Consider the following 19,606-nt stretch of genomic DNA (forward strand, 5'->3'; position numbering starts at 1 on the left):
TATATTTGTGTAGTTTATTTCTTAGTAGAATCAAGTTGTCCCTACACATATGTCCGCTTTCCGCCGGCGCCGGTGAGGCACAATGGCAGAGCCTCTGTGATTTAGTTTTATTATCATGCACCCTCCATTCGCTGTGTTCCAGATTATTCAAAGAGAGGTATGTAAATACGCTTTGGTATCAAACTATTTGCATATTTACTTGCGCCGTTGCACAACTACAAATAGAAAAGTTTTTTCGTTGTTGTACACTTTGAATTTTATTTGCAAGGATAGCTTTAGAATTTTCTGTGATATTTTTATAAAGATTTTATTTTCTTTGACAGATACGTTTTTTTAAATATGAATTCTAAAACACTATGTCTGCTTTCTGCAAAATACTTGAGTCTTTTACAGACATACCTCCACGTAGAATGGTACAAATGATTTTTTATTTATTTTACGTCTTGTTGATCTAAATAGAAGTGTTTAACTTGCAAATGTAGCTCATACAATGTATGGATACGCCATTAACGAAAGAGGAATGGCTTCATTCTGCTATACATCATAGAGAACAATACAATTTAAAGGTTAAGTTAAGGCAATAAGCAAGTTCAGCCGTGACGAGGAATCCGTAGCGGTCACGGGTTAACCTTCACGTTAGTATGAATTACACCGCATTGTAATTCCGTGGGTGGCTCCTTTGAATAGCAGTTACCCAGTCTGCCCTGTTATTATGGGTAGACGCTAAGAGCACCTGAAATTAGGTGCTTTGAGCTGTTGTTTCGTGTTAGACTCCTTTTATGTCCGCATATCCTCCGCAATTTCAAGAGTCCGTTTATGTTTTATAGCCGTCTATTATCTATTCATCGTGCCCCTTGAACTTATCATCCACTTTATCGTAATATGAATTTATGCGGTGGTTGAATTCAGTTAGGGAAATTGTTATTCAACGGCCTTATGTTTTAGGAGTGACCGTTAATCGTATAAAATTCTGAAATAATGGATCCTTGCAAACTTACTTTAATAAAAAAAAAAACATGTTTCGTTGTATCCATAAATACAACGAAACATGTTTTTTTTTTTTTTTGTATTTATGGTTTTAAATAATTTGAGATAAACTATGATAAAAATATTGAATTTTTTTGGATTACCTACTCATTTTTTGATAAACAAAGTAACATGTGTAAAAACGGCTATGTAAAATAATTGAAATGGTACATATTTAAATTCGTAGACATCTTGTAGCGGATTAAAAAAAATCATTAAGATCACTTAAAATCTCCTCAGCTTGTTTTTTGTTAAAATGCATTGCTGTTTAATTTGAGTCGAAAGTGTAAAGGTTATATAAACATTGGCGACTACCATATAAAAAATGTTCCGTTGAAATCGTAAAACGATGTGTTCTCACGATGAATCGATGCCGTTAACCTAAATCGCTGGAAACTGCCTCCACTTTGACCAAAGAGGCGATCTTTCGACGAAACGTGACCGAACGAGTCAATAAAAACCCCTTTGAAAAAACTCAACTGCACTGCTGTATTAAATAGTCAAATACTACGCAACACCTAATTGTGGAATTCGATTGTTGCAGCACTTATATAAAGACAATCGTCTTTTTGACTGTCGTTAGAAGACGTGATTTACTTTGTAAGATCAATATCAAAGTAAACTGGGTATTATAAATACTGTCGAATTTTTCGAACTGTAATAGCTTAATTGATCTGCGGTCTATCACAAGAAATCGCTTGCGAGGCCAGAGGTTATCTTTGGTCCTCACGAATGAATTGTCATTCTGAAAAAATACTTTATGACCGTCAAAATTTTTATCATATTTTAAAAGAAAGATGTTAACTTACTAGAGTAACGCAGCGACGAAGTGTGCTTTGGCCTCAAACAATAAAAGACTCAAATTTCCTCTATCCTGTGCCATCTCGACCCAGTCTTGGAGTTTGAGCTTCCTAAGGTCTTTTTTTACCTCATTTATCCTGCGATTCCTGGCGTGACCAGCTGGCCGTCTCGAGTACATACGCATGATTTAACATTCCGAACAACATCCATATTTTCTAAATTTTTTTTTTTACTGTACTTTGGTAAATAGTATTCATGCTGCATTTATTATATTTAAACTTTATACTTCAGATATATCTTACAGTGCCAACAGGTACAGTTATTTAATAAAAATGAAAATATTACATTGTTACTGAGCATAAAAGTTCGTCCGATCCCCTTGCAAATAATATTTCTCAATAATTGCATGTTTACAAGGAATATATCGATAAATATCAGAATAGTAAGGCACGTAGCGAGCGATCGAACATCGCAGGCATTCGACTGCGGATAACAATAAAACTAAATCATGGGGAAGTTATCTGTCTTAGGCGTAGACGGGAGCAGAAAAGGAACATGTGCCCGAAAATGTATTACAGGGGATAAGATGTTAAATCGTGCAGCGACAATATCTTCCATGTTTTCTAATTTTGCTTATTTTCCCCTGTGTTTTGTGCACTAAGATTGTCGAAGTTAACAAACCTTCCCGTCATTTTGTACCAAGAGGTTTTAATCACGTGTTTTTGTAAGTATGACGCGTTCTTACGTTATAGTTTGTCATTCAATTATTATTATTAATAGGATAAAAATGTATGAAAAAAATGATTTAGATCGTAATCCAAAAATAAAACATGATCTCGTATCATGAATCAATTCTGTCATAATATTATTATTTATACAGGAGTTATTACCCGCAATGCAAACATTAACAAGGCAATAAGTAATCAAGACAATAGATAAAGCGTAATAAACCAAAATGTCACGTGCTGATATAATTTGATGGGTGCCCTTTCGTAAATTACCGCCTACATTAATTTTCGATTAGCGAGAATTTGGGGGTTTTACGGCAAATTTACGATCCGATATATTGGCGTATCATTTAGTAATATCCGGATTAATCGTCTTTACACGGAGAAAATAGCCTACAAAGTTTTCTCACACGGTGTCATTTAACTACATAAAGGGTTCCATTCAATAGAATTAGTATCGGATTAGTTCCCACAACAAATAAATCCTTTTGACGGTATAAATGTGTAAACGTCAATGCCCTTTTCAAATTATATGTATAAAGGTTCAATAATTAAAACAAAGAGCACTTTTCGTCTTTAAAATATTCTTGTGTCAGAAAAAAGTGTTACTGTACATACTACATATATTTATACGCATAAAACTCTCTATCTCATTCTTCACGTTGATAGTATCTTAAATCCATTACGTTCAGAAAGAGCAAGCTGGTCAGGTGTAATTATACCGAAATGAGTAGTCGACTGATATCCGCGTGGTTACATATTTCCTCCCTCTCATAAATAGTCAGGATAGTTTCCTCAGATAACTTAATCAAATCTTCGTTCCCTCATCATCGGCCAACGGCTGGGAATTTTATCTGAGATATTCATAAATTTTCTTAACCTTTGATACTAATTTTTCCACCTATAAGTCGTCTTCCAATAGGATTTTTGCAAGAATTTTGTTGATTTTAAGTTGTAAAAAATGTCCGATTAAATTAATTATTAGAACAGAGACATATGATTTTACAATAAAATATAATTAAAGAAATTATAATGAATGAAAGATGCCTCTCCCATGAGAAATGTCCTCTTGCTTACAATAAACAAGAGGCTTGTTTTTTTAATAAAAAATATTCAATCGCGACCGGCGAGTCAGCGGTCAGACACAAATAAAAGAGCTCAACGTTTGATATGAAATATGCAGGCAACTCGGTCCCGAGTTCGAGCCTGCCCACATTAGTTATTCAATATCGGCGCGGTACATTTAACATGAACTTTGTTATACGCTAACAAGAAAGTGTGGGACTGCCAACTGTCCCAAACGGATAGTTTAAACAATACGAATAAACTTAAAGTCGATTGTCAAGTCAATCTCTCTGATCTTTTAAGAGATCTTATTATAATTGTATAATTCTTATTTTTATTATATTAATAAATAAACTCATTTTTAGTAAACTTCCTAAGACAATTCGTTGTTAACATTATTATGGTTAGTCGAATCTTTATACCTTCTAATTTACAAATTTAAAACATTTTCAACCCTTCTTCCAAAAAAAATGTACCCCACAAAACAGTTAATAAATATTTTGTATCAAAACCAAAATATTACCATACAAGATTAAGGATCTATGCGTTCACTGAAACGGGCAATTCTAAAGGAAGGTGACACTGAACGAAATAGAGACAGGGAAATCCTTCACTCCAATTCAATTTGCACGGCAAGACGGTGCGAGGGCGTAGCGCCCTCTACCCGTCACTAGGCCGAAACAACTCCCTCTGTAATCCCTCAAATCCAAATTAGATTTTCTTTCACAGGCTCGCACTATTCACGGGCCCGCCGCATCGTCGCCTCGCAATCCCACGGCCCGACTTAACCCGTACTAAGATTACACCTCATACAAAAGTAGACTAAGCAATAACATGCATGTGTTGAGCCAAACAAGTTTAAATTCACTGTTAACTTACTTTAAATCGCTTATAACTATCTAACATGATTTAAAATGTAAACGATTAATATTAAATCCATCTATTTAAATATACTTATTATTATTATATACATAAAACTTTCTTTTTTTTAGTAATTACGAACACAATTGTGCCTTGTTATTTATATCAGCGAGTTGTATTTACGACAAGCAATTAATTTCCATTGTACAAATTCTAATGCGCACACAAAAAGCGGCCGGCGTGACAAGACGAAACAATTAAACAAAACGATGCGATAATAAGCAGGCTTTACAAATATTGGGGCAGATTTAACTGGGTGTAATGCGATAGTGCGGCAGGCGAGATCGCGTGCAGCCCCACGCAAAGGCACGCACTTGTTAAACGACTTCAATAGCAGGTTCTCGGATTCGTCTGTATATTTTTCACCTTAGAACTTCACTTATGTGGAACGATTTTTATAATTCACCTTTTTTGCTTTTTGATTCTATAGAACCTGTCGTGTGGACTAGTTTTAAATCAAATTGAATATAATTTAGACAAATAGATAATAATTTAGACACAACTTTCAATTCAGACTTTTAGTATGTTATATTGAAAATTACTATTTTAATAATGAATATGAAAGAAAATAACCTGTATTTAGTACTCATGTAATATTAAGTTAACGACTTTTGATGCTACAGTCAATTTTCCGGCAACATAAATTAAATTTTAAACAAATTATAGCAAATAAAACCGGTTATTTAAAACTTTTGAATAACGTTTAACACTATTACACTTTATTCACATTGAAGTATTTGATACTTTTTATTTATTAATCATGTTAATAACATGTACTCCTATTAAGCATACTCGTGAATCTTGTGGCATGGCAAGGCCATCATGTGCCACCACTCAGCAAATTTTTAGCGACAGCAAAATGATTGACGATTTTTAATAAAAAACGACCTCACAAACATTAGCTCAGACTCGCGTCCTTCGTTTATAAAATTTCATTACATCACTCGAGTACATACTGAAGCGAAGACTGAGTGCAGTGACGTATCGAAGCCAAACTGGGGCCAGATTTCTCGAAATTTTCACAACGATTGTATTTTCATAAATGAATTTTCCTTTTTACGTTCGGCTTAACGAGTCAGTATATGTAATTTACAGGGTCGGCGACATTCAGTCCTCGAAGTATTAAATTGAATGCGAAAGGAAATTACATAGGTCCACATTGACGTTCGACTTTCGTGGAATCGTTTGTCCCTCTAAAAACAATGCCCAAACGGAAATTAAACAGATATATGTATGAAAATAGCGAAGAATTCCCGAATCGACACTGATTTATGGAAAATAAGAACGAATTAAGTTCATTGGAGCGTGGAGGTGATCTTTATCAATATTATGGAAATGTCATAAACAAAAAACATCGTTAACAGGAAACAGAATGAAATTGGATTGTTTAACCAACGTGTTGTAAAAAATATATAACAACATACTTAAACTACAAAAACAAGTCTTAAATAATGTATATAAACTTATCTCTAAGGAATATTTAATATCACATTTCTAGTATAATGAAGAATATTTTTATCTAGGTTAAGAGCTGAAATTTAGTTTCAGTTTAAGACATTTGAATTATGGTATTAACAATATACAAAGGTATCTGTGGGTTTCTTTAATCAAGATAAGTATAAGGTTTAAACCAAAAGTTTTCACAGCGAGCGGGTATTCGCTTAGATCGTGCAATTCTGCGTCCCGTCGACCTATAACTCGAGCTCTACCTACGTGGGATTAACACTGTCAGCCACATATTGGCTCTCAGCGGTGAAACTTTACTCCGACCTATCTAAGATGTTACTTTGTATTAAGACTCTGAGACCGTTTCTATTCTTTTATATAAAGAAAATGATTGATTTTCCTGTATGCATTTCTAAAAATTTATGGTAGAATGATCTGAAGACTCCCATCATAACATGTATGTAGAAAAAAATCTCTTCCTATATAATTTTCCTTATACAATCATTATCTTTGGTTTTCTATTAATGTAGACAGTGCTTATGGATCCCCAAATTCACGTATTATCCGATGTTTACAGAAGTTCCGTCAGCTGTCGAGGGCTAAGTGTTCGTAAGTTCGGGCGCGAAGAGCGGAGTTCGGGCTGGCGCCGCGCCGGAAGTCGTTGCCGCGCGACGGCCGCCGGAAGTGACGCCGGATCGAGTTCCTTCGTTATGTCGCCCGGACAGCTCCCGCTGAAGCCTTCAATCTTTTCACTTGAAGTCTACGTGAATGTAAGTATATTGTAGTAGGTTAATATATTTTTTATTTATGAATTAAATGTAAACTAACTTCCCTAGTATACCAGATAAAAACTTTTTATACAATGTGGATCGTAATAAAATTTAATTATACTTTGAGTATCAAATACTGCTCCTTACAACAAAGATATAAACCAAAATATGTTATGATGTTTTCGCAAACAACATCTAAAGGAAACTTCAGTAACATTGTCTATGTACGACGCCATAAACTAGGGGAGGAAAATAAAAGAAAAACAATTTTTCCCACAACACTTACACGTGTCTTACGTCTAGCGCGAATTGGGAGCCGGGTCGGCGGCTGATCCCCCGCAATCTGTCCCGAACAATAAGTCGCTCTCTAACAAAAGCCGCCCATTTGAACGACTCGGAAACTTTTGTAAGTTTAGCTCTTTCTTCGCGGGGTCTTGGCAGCGGCCGCGGCCCCACAATGCCCGGAGTAATCGTTAAGGCCATACCGAAACGCATAACAAAAACAAAACGCACTCAAAGTAATATTACTCAACGTTTTGGCAACGACGGCTAATTTTACGAACTTTAGAATCTTGTCAAGTCTTTTGAGATTCACCAGTTTTATTACTTGAAATGTATTCGTTGCTTTGTGAAACAATTGAGTCTGTGGAGATTTAGAACACAAAGGCAAATTGTTTTATTACTGCAGAACATTACAACGACTTGTTATGTCGAGAAAATTAGAACATTCATTTTATTGATACTGAATAATAATTTAATAATTTAAATATTCAAAGAAATTAAATTTATAAATTATGTTCAATAATCATTGTCGAATAAGAACACTGTTATCAAACATTTTAAAATGACATTTTACATATATTGTATAGAAACAAGCCTCTAGTAAGGGTAGAGCTCATTCCAGAATATACTAATAAATAAAACGAATTAATGTAAGTTGGCTTTTGACCGGTATTTATATACGTAGCTTCCGAGTTCCATTGACGCTTACCCGGGCGCCGCGCCGTCGCCGTCACGGGCTGCTTCGTTTCTCTGCACCGTCAAATACTAAAACTTACTCTACAACAAAGCAGCTTTATCTTAGAATTTTTTTATTAATTCTTGTGCATATCTCTTTTATCATATATCTACTATTTTAGTTTCAAACACCTTACTTACCTATATTCTTTTCATGCTGTTTGGCATCACGAACACCTAAACTTTCCTTCTTAAGTACCTCTCGCGTCGGATTGTATAATATAGTATAGGGGCGATTTAAAAAAGTAAATATAATATAAATTGAAATTTAAAATTACCCTTTAAAATTAGTCACAACTTACAACCAACACTTACCATCAACCTACCCTTTTCCCTTGGTGGGTCGGCACAGTATAACTTCTTACGTATCCTCATTCACACAATCCATCTTAAAACACTTTAACTTATTTTATTCACTCGTAAAATAGAACACTATTTCATCATGCTTTGAAGGGATGCCGTTTCACCTACCTCAGCAATACCAGTATATTCGGTAATAACAAAATAATATGTTTTGTAAGATGGAATTCATATTTCATAAGCACTGCTACGCATAAGATATTACTCAGAGAATGGTGCTTTGCCTTTTATATCATAGTAAAGATAAGGGCGGCAGCCAATCGCAAGGGAGCTAACACGCGCGATGTCAGCCTCCTCTGGATTCATTGTCGACATTTGCGTCACATATTTCACGACCGGTACCAGTGAATTTTATATGTATGAAGACAATCGGATTTTATTCCTAAACATATGGAGGGCGATTTGTTTCATTGCACGATACCAGTAATTGTTGTTATTTTCGAGTAAAATTCGTGCGTCGAAACGTAATAGCGTTATCCTTTCAAAATGTATTAACTTATTCCCGTCGCGCCACATCAAAGTTTTATCGAGAAAAACGATAAAAAATTTCATAGATACATTAACTCTGAAGTCCATCACAAGCGCCGTAAAGTTTATTAAACGCTATTACTAATTCAATAGTTCATTTCAACATCTGTAAGTGTTATGATGCCTATAAAAAACTCATTTGCGCTTCGCTTTAATGGCCGCCGCCCCAACACGCCGTGAACTGCGATATAACACTGGATTATTATCAACTTTAAATTAAATACCATAATTCTTCTTAATGCCGTCATTAGGTACACTCCTACCACAACAAAAACATTCTAAGAAAATCCGCTCGCAAGATCGTATTAACATAACCACTTTGTTAAATGAAGTCGAGATAATTTGTGGGTGAACTTCGGCCCGTAATACCTCGCAAATTGCCAGATGAGACTGTATGAGACAACTGTTAGTTTTAATTAAACGGCCTGCTAACAGTCGCGGGAAGTCCTCAGAACGACCGAATTATTCTAATGTTATAAGCCTCCTTGTGTCCCGAACTTATTGCAACTAAAATTAATACCGAACCGAACTAATATTATTGGGTAATCTTGAATCTAAACGAGACATCTATTACAATATGTCTAGATGAAATTGTTTGAAGAAAATAAATTGTAAGGGACGTTCAAATTATCGTCAATAGTAACATCGTGAAGTCGCTCGATTTAATGAAAAGTATAAAGAAAAGACGAAATTGCCGGAACAAGATAATCTCCAGTTTCAATTTGAGAGACGACGGGGCCGAGTGCCTTGGGAGAAGTATTTCATTAGATGTAAGGAAGCAATCAGCTCGCCGGTGAGACAGACACCTGTATTGGTCCAGACGATACTTACCAACTCGTTGTAAAAGGAGTGGTTCAAAATTGGTAGCTAAATTATTATTGTACACGACGGGTTCGGGTCCCGCTGCACATCCTGCCTTCGACTACACGTTGAAAGGGATGGCGTAATATTCTAAATTTATGAAGTGGCACTTATCAACTCGATGCCCCGTTCACCACTTGCAGGTGCCTGGTCACTCTGTCGGTGTTAGCCGAGTCAAATAAGTCACAGCCAAATAGTCTATAGGCGCCTGCGATGCGGCCCTTTTGATGCACCGCTTCCCGTAAGCGTGCTATAGACGCGTTGTTATCGAACCGAACGCGGAACCGTGAAATTCTAGCAACCCTGTACGCTAGTTAATCGACACGTCCGATGTGCAACTCTTTCCGTCTAACTTACTTCGACTCTCGACAATGTCTTCCCCGCACGAGCCCCCGCAGGCCCCGCGCTGTGCCGAAGCGGTCAGGGATTTCTAACTACCCGCATGTGCGTGAGAATAAAAATGAGTCGAGCTACCTACATTAAACCTGTATAGGCGAACCGCTAAATTCAAAAATATAGTTCGTCATTGAAGGTGACGAAACACAGTGCATCTTTAGCGACCAATTATATAAAACATTATTCAAATGTGTATTTTAATATTTTCGCACAAGATCAATTCTTGATATTGAGGAGTAATCATTAATCATCATTAGTTATTTGCATATTACATAAGCAAATAACTAATACATAAATTACGTTAAACTAATTAATTAAATATATTGGCGATATGTAAAGGATGACCAAGTCAAAATTTATTTTCATTACTGCTCCAAATATTATAAAGAATTAAAGAAAAAGGGCAACCACTCTCCTATGAAAAATGATCAATTGCAATTGCATCAGAGATCGTCTTCGGACTAGGGCGTGCAGAATTATTGCCAGCGTAGTTTGGTGAGGCGGGCCGCTTGTCAAACTTTGGTAATTTAACTTCAAAACAGGTTCCTGACGGTACACCGCAACGAACATTTGTTCAACCGCGTTCGAGAACTAAAACAATAATATGATAACCAGACTGCAATCAAGAGATAGAAATGTAAATACATACAAATGTAACATACGAATTAATCTTACACAATCATTAAAATAATCTTAAATCTCACAGTTACAGTAAAACGAAAGAAGATGATTAATCAATTAAAAATATTCTACTTTTTTTTTCTACTTATATGTCTATCGAGTTATAAAAAATAAGACACAACAATTCTTTAAGTACTTAATGCAAAATTTTATAGCTTAAATAATGGAAAGATTGTCGCTTGTTCCGGCGAGGATTTTTAAATTAACGCAAGGGACATTTTATAGCGTTGAAAAAAAAGAATAAAAACGACAACCCGAATGAACCCTTTGTTGCAATCCATCCAGTGTGAATTGATAATGGCCGTAGGCTTGCAAATATACTGGCGATTTTTTCACTGTTCGCCATTCAGAGCGAAAACAAAGTTATATGGCATACGATTCTTCGCGTATTTAAAATCAATTGTTTTTAATATAATGTAACCCTTTACCTGCCATATTTAAACCATTGAATATTCGAACAAACAAGAAAGTATGGTCGCATAAATTTATTTTACGCAGGTCCCCCGCCATCCGTAGAATGGCTAATTAGAACATAAATCTGTCTTAATACAAATCCGTTCTTTTCGCGACGAAATTTCACGCCGTGTGAAACAGACATTCGAATTACACAGACATACATTATGTAAATTGCTTTTACAAATGTTACGTAAATCAGATGAAACATTTCTGCCTATTGTTATACCTGCTCGAGTTTTTTTTAATGTAAAATACTGTCAAGTTCTTTTGTTCCTTGCACTCTTGACCACGATCTCCCTGGTGATTAAAACTCTTCTCTGCATGAAAGTGAGCTCTTACAGAAAACTAAGTAGTGAGTTCAATATTGTTTCATTATGCTATTGTAGTGCCTTAATATAGTGTAGCCCTTTTCTCATCCTTTTTCCCGCATTTTCCTTTTACTCATAAACAAAAAAACATCATGATATGAAAATATGGAACATAATTTTTATTCTGTTCCCTGCACTTTGTTAGTAACGCAGGTAAAAGTAATTAGAAAATATTTTGTGATAAAATTTATAATACAATTGGGAACACTATCCGAGTAATACTTCGTTATAAAATTTATGATGTCAATAGGTTTAGCGTTCTAAAACTATGTGTGTTTTATATTCTGCGCACATCGGACCTGTCCTACGTTATTGCAGCGAGCTCGGATTTATGATGGTGTTCATTTTAAAATAAAGCTATTCTTTCTAAAATATTGTCATCCGCCTTAAATAATTCACGTTATGACTCCCTCAAGCGACGTTATTTAAATTCAAAACGATAATCACATGCACACGATGCTCGTTTTATTCTCGATTCAATCAAGATACAAGTATTTTTCTTTTGTTTTAGTGGTGTACTTCTTTTATTATGTTATTATTTTATTACGGTTTTTATCTTAATTTTTAATTTAAAACTCATGACAAATATGGATGATTTAATGCATCTTGCACAAAACGGTTCAAACGAAGTGTAACTGTGGGTTTCCACTGCCGGAATACAAGGACAAAAAATGTTAACATCTCTTTCATTACTCTTAATAAAAATAAAAACACATACACGTACACACACACATACGCAAGCACAAATACAAACACACACATACACACACATGCGCGTTCGCGCACACATACAAGCTTACTGTATAAATAAGTACCTATTTAAGACTTAGATTAAGAGAGAAGGTACTACCTCCTGTAACACAGGTACCACAGGAGGCAGAGTCAATTGTAAAATTTTTGTGGATCAATAAATTTATTAATATAAGGAAGAGAATAATATGTCTTATTCAGATGTTTCGTAAGCGAATATTGACGGTGTATTCTGTAGAGAAACGCATATTTAGAAATATATAATCGTCTTGTGATAGTTCAATATTTACAATGATATTATGGTTTAAAGTGAGGGGTGAAGGTCGGTGGGCGGAATAAATTAATAAACGCTAAGCTCACTGAATTCCACCTACACACATATTTTACTGTAACGTATTTAACTTTAGCGATTTAAACGCTCGACCCCTGCTATTTATAACATTTCTTGATAACTCAAGAACTAACTTCTTTTAACATTATTAACATTTTTAAGCAGCAATAGGCTCATATTTGAAGAGAGGACTTATAAATTTCGAAATTCCTTATTATCCTTTACATCATTTTTTACGATTTTTAAACTTTACATATAATATGTGAATACAGATGTTGAAAGGTACAAGAGCACCGACTTTTTCAAACGATGTTTTTGAGTAAATACGAACAGTGGTAGACGCCATTAACAACAACATCTGTTGCACCAATAGGCCGGCTCGCTCGGTGCATTACCACGATCACACAGAAGATAGGCGTAAAGTAGAAGCAATCTCGTGTTTTGTCTGAGAACTTTGCGTTCCGAAGGCCTAATTTGGTCCTCTTATCCTTATCACCTTTTAAAAAGTTAAAGTAAGGTAACGCATCTATGGATGTCTATGGGCAGAGGTCGCTTGGCCATTTCAGTAAATTAAGGTGGCTGCTTGCTCGTTTGCCACCTTACGATGAAAAAAAAACACGAGTCAAAATAAATGTAAGACTTTAATGTTGCTCGGTTGTTTTGTACAACACATACCTTAGTATCGTCAGGTGTTTCTGTTCTCACGAAGCAATTAACGTATACCTAAACTGAAGGGTTTCGACAAAAAGGGTGGCGAAGAAAAAGTCTAATGTTTTCTTAACCTTTATTTGACTACTGTAAATAGATTCGTACTTTATGTGCTAAAGGCAGACAGGAAATATCTAACTCAGTTGTTCCCTCTCAACATTTTACTTTAATATTCACAGTAAAACAAATATTGCGGGTTAGGATAGGATTAACGCTGCGTGACGTGAATTCCTCTAGAAGCTCATACAGTCACCGCGGAGCTCGCGCATGCAGTTCTCAAACTGGGCCATAACTTTACACGCAACATTAACTTGGGTAGAGTCGCGACAGGGGCTGCCATGGAATTAGATTTTGAAACATTCTAAAATTGGCTTTCAAATTTATTTTACAAAATAATTAAGATGAACTGAGTACATAAGTACATAGTTTCTAATATCTTTATAAACTTTATTAAATCTTTTATTTGTTAAATTTATCGCAGTTACATGACAATTTTATTTTCATTATTAATGTAATGCGACACTGCTCTTGAAAGTATATCTTGGTTCAATGCGCTGCTAACACAACCCTAAACTGTTAAGACTTTAGAGACAATATTGCAAATTGCAAACCGACGCTGACCGTCCGAGTTACGAAGTAATGCTTGATCATAACACAACTTCTTCGATTGGTCGCTAGTCGCTTAACTCAACACAAACTTTGATCTTACAGGCATAAAGACGTCAATACTGAATGCATTCTATTTACTTTGTTCCGAAGTCAAACAATGTTGTTCATACGGGTTCAACGGGTTAGCACTACCATAACATTCATTCAAAAATTCAAGTTAACATTATTAAACATAAGGAGGTATTTAAAAATTTAAGCAAAAACGATCTCACCTCAATTTAATTAAAACGTTCACAGAAAAATATTCTGAATCATTATACTATAAAAAAATTAAACATTTACACAAAATACAAATCTCAAAATGACAAAAAATTTTAACCATGAAACACTCACATGACTCAGTGACAATGCTTTTAGAAGTAGCGGTTACTAATCTCCATTTGGCATGATCAGTTCTTCCATACATTCTGGTCTTACTATCGTTTCCATTAGTACTCGTATGTTACCGAAAACAAATTACTACCGTGCGTCTAGTCTAACAAATTATAATACTTTTTCAGAAATGAATCTTAGAACTTCCAAAACTAAATCGAAAAATATACAAATAATATGCTATTTCATCTATAAATATATACTTATCTTCGTGTAAAACTTGTGTAAAAAAATCTGTATGTTGCTGTGGTCTAAATGGTGATACAACACCACTTCCTTTTCTAAGATTTAAATTTTTAAATAAATATAAGGGATTTAATAATCAACAGCATAAAATATTATACATTGACTATTGAAAATCCAAGCTCTTCTACACCTTTCACCAGGTAATTATTAGATAAAATAACTCTCCAAACATTTAGGTACCTTTGAAATGTATACCTTGATTAGTGCTCTCAACGTCGAGTTTATCTAATTAACATAAATCTAGAAAGAGGTGACAAATAATTTGATTTGTTTAAAATCACATTCTGTTTGAGAATAGTGAATGTGTACGGCGGTGTCCCGACGGGCCATCGTTTAAACTAAGTGCCTATAATTCGCAAGAGTTTACCCTCGCCCGCCCCCGAGGGAATCCCGCTCAGCCACTTTGAAATATTTCTGACATAGACACGTATTTACTAACCTGTACGTATGCGCTGCTTTAGTCACTTATTTAGTCATTTACTAATTTATGTGTTAATTTACCGCACCATTTAAAAATGAATATTTTATCCTGAACAAATGATTAAGAATTACTTAAGAAAAACAGCGTATTGATTTTAAGGAATTAGTTCTATTAATGCTTGTAGCTGATAAATAGCATGATTGGGGACAAAATAGCGGTGAAAATTTTTTACCGCTATTTTGTCCGCTACTAATTTTTTACTGCTATTGGGGAAATCAAGAAACTTTTACTTAAATTAAACTCCGCAATTTGGATTAATGAAAATAGCGCCTTCAACACACAAGGAAAACGAAGCATCATTAAGGCTGTTCCGACTTAAATACATTAATACGTAATAAAACGTAACTAGAAGCGCATAAGTCACATTGCAGGAACAGGGTTGGCGCTACTGGGGTGACCCGACGGCTCGTTTTATTGGCGTCACTAATGACTTGCTAATTCAATTTCACGGACGCAGTCCATGACGCGCTGCTGCCCCCGCCGCACGCGCCTCTCTATCTCTACTCTACCAGGCTCGTCTGCATAGGGCTGTCACTTTTTGAGAAAACCTTTGCAACTATCATGACATAGCAGAGGGCCTAGCATTGTATGTGTCAATCACGATCGTATCGTCAATTATATCAAAATAAATAAGAGTTTTGGTGTACTTTACACCTGCTGCATACATTTTAATACAATTTTTGTCGATGGCGACTATCGCAAATATTCGTGCTAGGGCCACAGAACTTAAAGTCAACTCTATGACTTAAGTTAAAATTAAGTTGATTATTTACCAGGAACAATGTAAAATAAATCACTTGAAATAAAAATGTCACAAGATGCAACCATATAAAATTAAACCCCGCGTAGTATAACCAAACGATATAAAAGGACAAACTAAGTCAGAATAAAACGTTTTTAACTGCACATAACGCTGTAGGTAAGTAAATATATTTTAACAATAAGGTAGAAAGTTATACCTCGTGTTCTTTACGTTCACGTTAGGTACCTTAGAAGTTGTTGCATCAAGAACTTTCAAAGTGATGTGTAACCGCCTATTGATTAATATGAAGCTGCTAGTTCCGAGACGCGGATAGAGCGGCGAAGTTAACTTGAAGTGTATGGTGTCACTACTTCCTACGTAACTTGAGTATGCATACTATTCTATGTCACTTATAAGTTTAGACATAAAAGTATATTGAAGTCAGTTTTGAATTATGTGTCACAACATATAACATTTTTTTATTCCAATGGTTCTTCTAAAGATATTTGTTTTGCAGCAATGTGTATACTGTATACGTTAGCATTTCCGAGTATTTTATTCGACAGTTTCCAGTTTAATCCGGCAAAGTCTAGTTATTAAATGGAACTTAGATTTGCACAATTAGTACTGATAACGTTGGGGTACCATTGCACAAGTATACGTAAAAAAACATCTTGTCTCTATTATTTCAGAGAGAAGTTTATTTTTTTCTATAAGTAGCGAATTTTAGTGAATTTCATTGATATTATAATACTTTATTGAGAGCAAAGTACTTACATTGTTGTTCCTGAAACATTCATCATCTGATCATATCCATTAGCAGAGCTGGGCATTAACTCGTTAATCCGTTAATCGTTAATTAACGAAGTTAACATTTTGCTTAACGGATTAACTTTTAAGTTAACTTCAAAAAGTGTTAACGCTTTTGTTAACTTCCGTTAAATTAACTTCCGTTAATAAAAGTCCGTTAATCGTTAAATTAGAAACTTGGAGACGTACTGTCATTTTGTTTAAATTACGCATCACGCCACGGTTGTAAGTTCAACTATGTTGGGCGACTCGAATGGTAAACGAACGAGTTGATAATTGATATATGTGAAGTTCGCGTGAAACTGTGATGCGTCAGAGCGTCCGGGAAAGACGTGACCAACAGGACAAAATTAAAAGAATGTTCGAAATAGTATATTTCATTACGAGTATATAAAACAAGAGTATGTAATAGCCCACATTCCGAACGCTCTTCGTCCCTGCAATACCCTCCGATCCCTTTTTGAGCAACTGTATTAAAACAATTTTTTACTCGTGCTTTTTCTTTAGCTTTTAAAAACTCGTGCGTTCTCTTTCCCAACTGTCAAAATAATGTCTAATAAAAAGAAAAAACCAACCACGAAGTTCTTACAAAAAAAAATCATTGAAGTTTTTATGATTCATGCAAATATTTCTAAAAAGAAGATCCTAATTTATTACAATACCCGATTTAATGATTTGGTTCAATGAATTAGGTTAGCTTTCATTTTATTTCATCTCATTAAATTTCATTTCAATTTCATATCAATAAAAATAATCTACTGAAGACTTGGCCGTTTGGGCATAGTTCCCTTTGCCTACCCAGAATGGGTGAAGAAAAAAACAAAAAAAATCTCTGTTTGTATTCTTTTACAGTTGGCGCCATTTTTCAAACATTTTAGTTAGTTGAGTTTATTGTGTTTTTATTATTCTATTAAATTGCTTCATTTTTTCGCAACTGTATTAAAAATAGTTGTGTAGTACACGTGCGGAACTGTTATCACAACTTGTCCCAACTGTCAACCCTCACCTTCGGCTGCGCCTCGGCTCGGATAGACATTTGTCGGAACTCTTTGCAATGATAGACTTTCCGCACTCGTAATGAAATATACTATAATGCATTCATACTTGTCTCCAATACTAATTTGTTATAGAATGCATAGTTAAATTACTATTTTAAACAAGTGCCGCCACAATAAGTGTGAAATTAGTATGTATAATTTTGGTATGGTTAACTGTTAACGATTAACTTTAACTTGCGTTAAATTTTCGAGAATTTAACGCTTTAACGATTAACGAAGTTAATTTTTTAATTAACGAATTAACGATTAACGAAGTTAACTTTTGGATTAACTGTGCCCACCTGTGTCCATTAGCTTAATGTAGCTCATAAAACCTTTGTGCCTATATTATGACGAAGAACATCGAGTAATTCTAAGAAACTTCTCCAAGAGTAATAAATATAGGAAAATCTTTTAGCCCCCTGAGCCCTTCAATCCGTATAAAAAGGTACAGTATCCGTAGGTAACCTTACACATTTTTTGAGATTTACTAGACCTCTGATAAGTTATTTTTTTAAGAAAAACTAGAAGAAATGAAACACATTATAAAGTTTGCTCTGTTAGTTTATTTGTAAGCTATGAAATAGTTAATTTCATCTTTCTTTTCAAACTTTGAATTTTCTCATACTTCAATTTCACAAACATCCAGACTAATTTGTTGCTGATAAAATGCTCTTGTTTGAGAATATAAATCTAATAGAGCCGATGCATTCATCGGCTACAACTGGCACGCATCCTGAACTTAATATTATGTACTGTCAGCGAAGCGAACTCCGCTGAAGAAATAACACACTTTAAACTTAGCGAATTCAATCACAGGCAGACGTTAACTTTATTGTATTTTATTGTTTTCTTTTTGCGAATGTACAGACTCGCCGCTTGAATTTTATTTGCGCGGATACGACGAACAAAGTTGGATTTTTGTAAAATACAATTTATAGCACTTTACCAGTTGTTCAAGTGGAAAATTATATTACCAGGATTTCTGTTATCGAAAATTTAGTAGTAATGCTAAGTCTTCGTTTTGTGTACTGCGTATTTTTTTTATTTCCCACTTACGGTCTGATCCAGACGTAGTAAGACTAATTAAATACCAATGAAGATAGGGATAAGTTTTTTTGTTACTTACTTCTAGTATGCAAGTTACAAGACGATACATTTGGTCTATTTTTAATACTGGAAACAATCACAAACACGGCAGATGGTTGTGTGATTGTGTCGTAATATAGTTCTTTACATTCAGTATCTAAACCACACCTTCATTTGAGCATTTGAATCTAATTGTTCACTGCAGTCTTTTGAAGACTTAAGGAGTACAAACGTCAGATTAAAATTAGAACTCAAAACATCGTCAAAACGTTAACGCACAATACGATGTCGGAAGGGGAGATGCTAAGCTAACAATCGCACGGACGGTCGCCATGTCTCAGTGCCAAGAAATAATCTCCGAGTTGACATTAACATACATCATGTACTGAGCAGAGCAGCTGCCAAAACTGTCTGCCGGAGTCCCGCTCTCGTTCCCGCTCGCGACTCACCAACTAAAACAATATTAGGTGCTTAGGAAACTTATCCTGGCGCATTGCTAAACTTTGTCGTGTCGGGAAGTCACTTCGTACAATAGCTTTAAGTCTGCGACACACTACAGCAAATCAATTGACAGAAATATAAACAGTACGTTTTTTTTAATCAGATTAAACTTAGTAGATAAGTTTTGCATTTAATTTTGATTTCAAGCGATGGGTGATTAATTTTTTTAATTCATTTAAGATATGAATTGCTATATTTATCAATAGCAATGGGTTAAAACGTACGTTTTTTTTAAGTAAGTCAAGTAAACAATAAATGGGGAAATACAGTTTTGACAGTAATTTATTTTCTGTTTGGCACCTTAGTGGATTCTTGTCCTTATTTAAAAGTTATCGGTAAAATGTACATGAGTTAGGATTTAGAAAAATTGAAGTTTTTAGCTGCTTTCTTTCAAATAAGTACTAAGATGGGAAGAAAAAAGAAATAATGCAATTCCTATACCGAGA

This window comes from Papilio machaon, chromosome 5, assembly GCF_912999745.1.
Source record: "Papilio machaon chromosome 5, ilPapMach1.1, whole genome shotgun sequence".
NCBI classification, from domain to species: Eukaryota; Metazoa; Arthropoda; class Insecta; order Lepidoptera; family Papilionidae; genus Papilio; species Papilio machaon.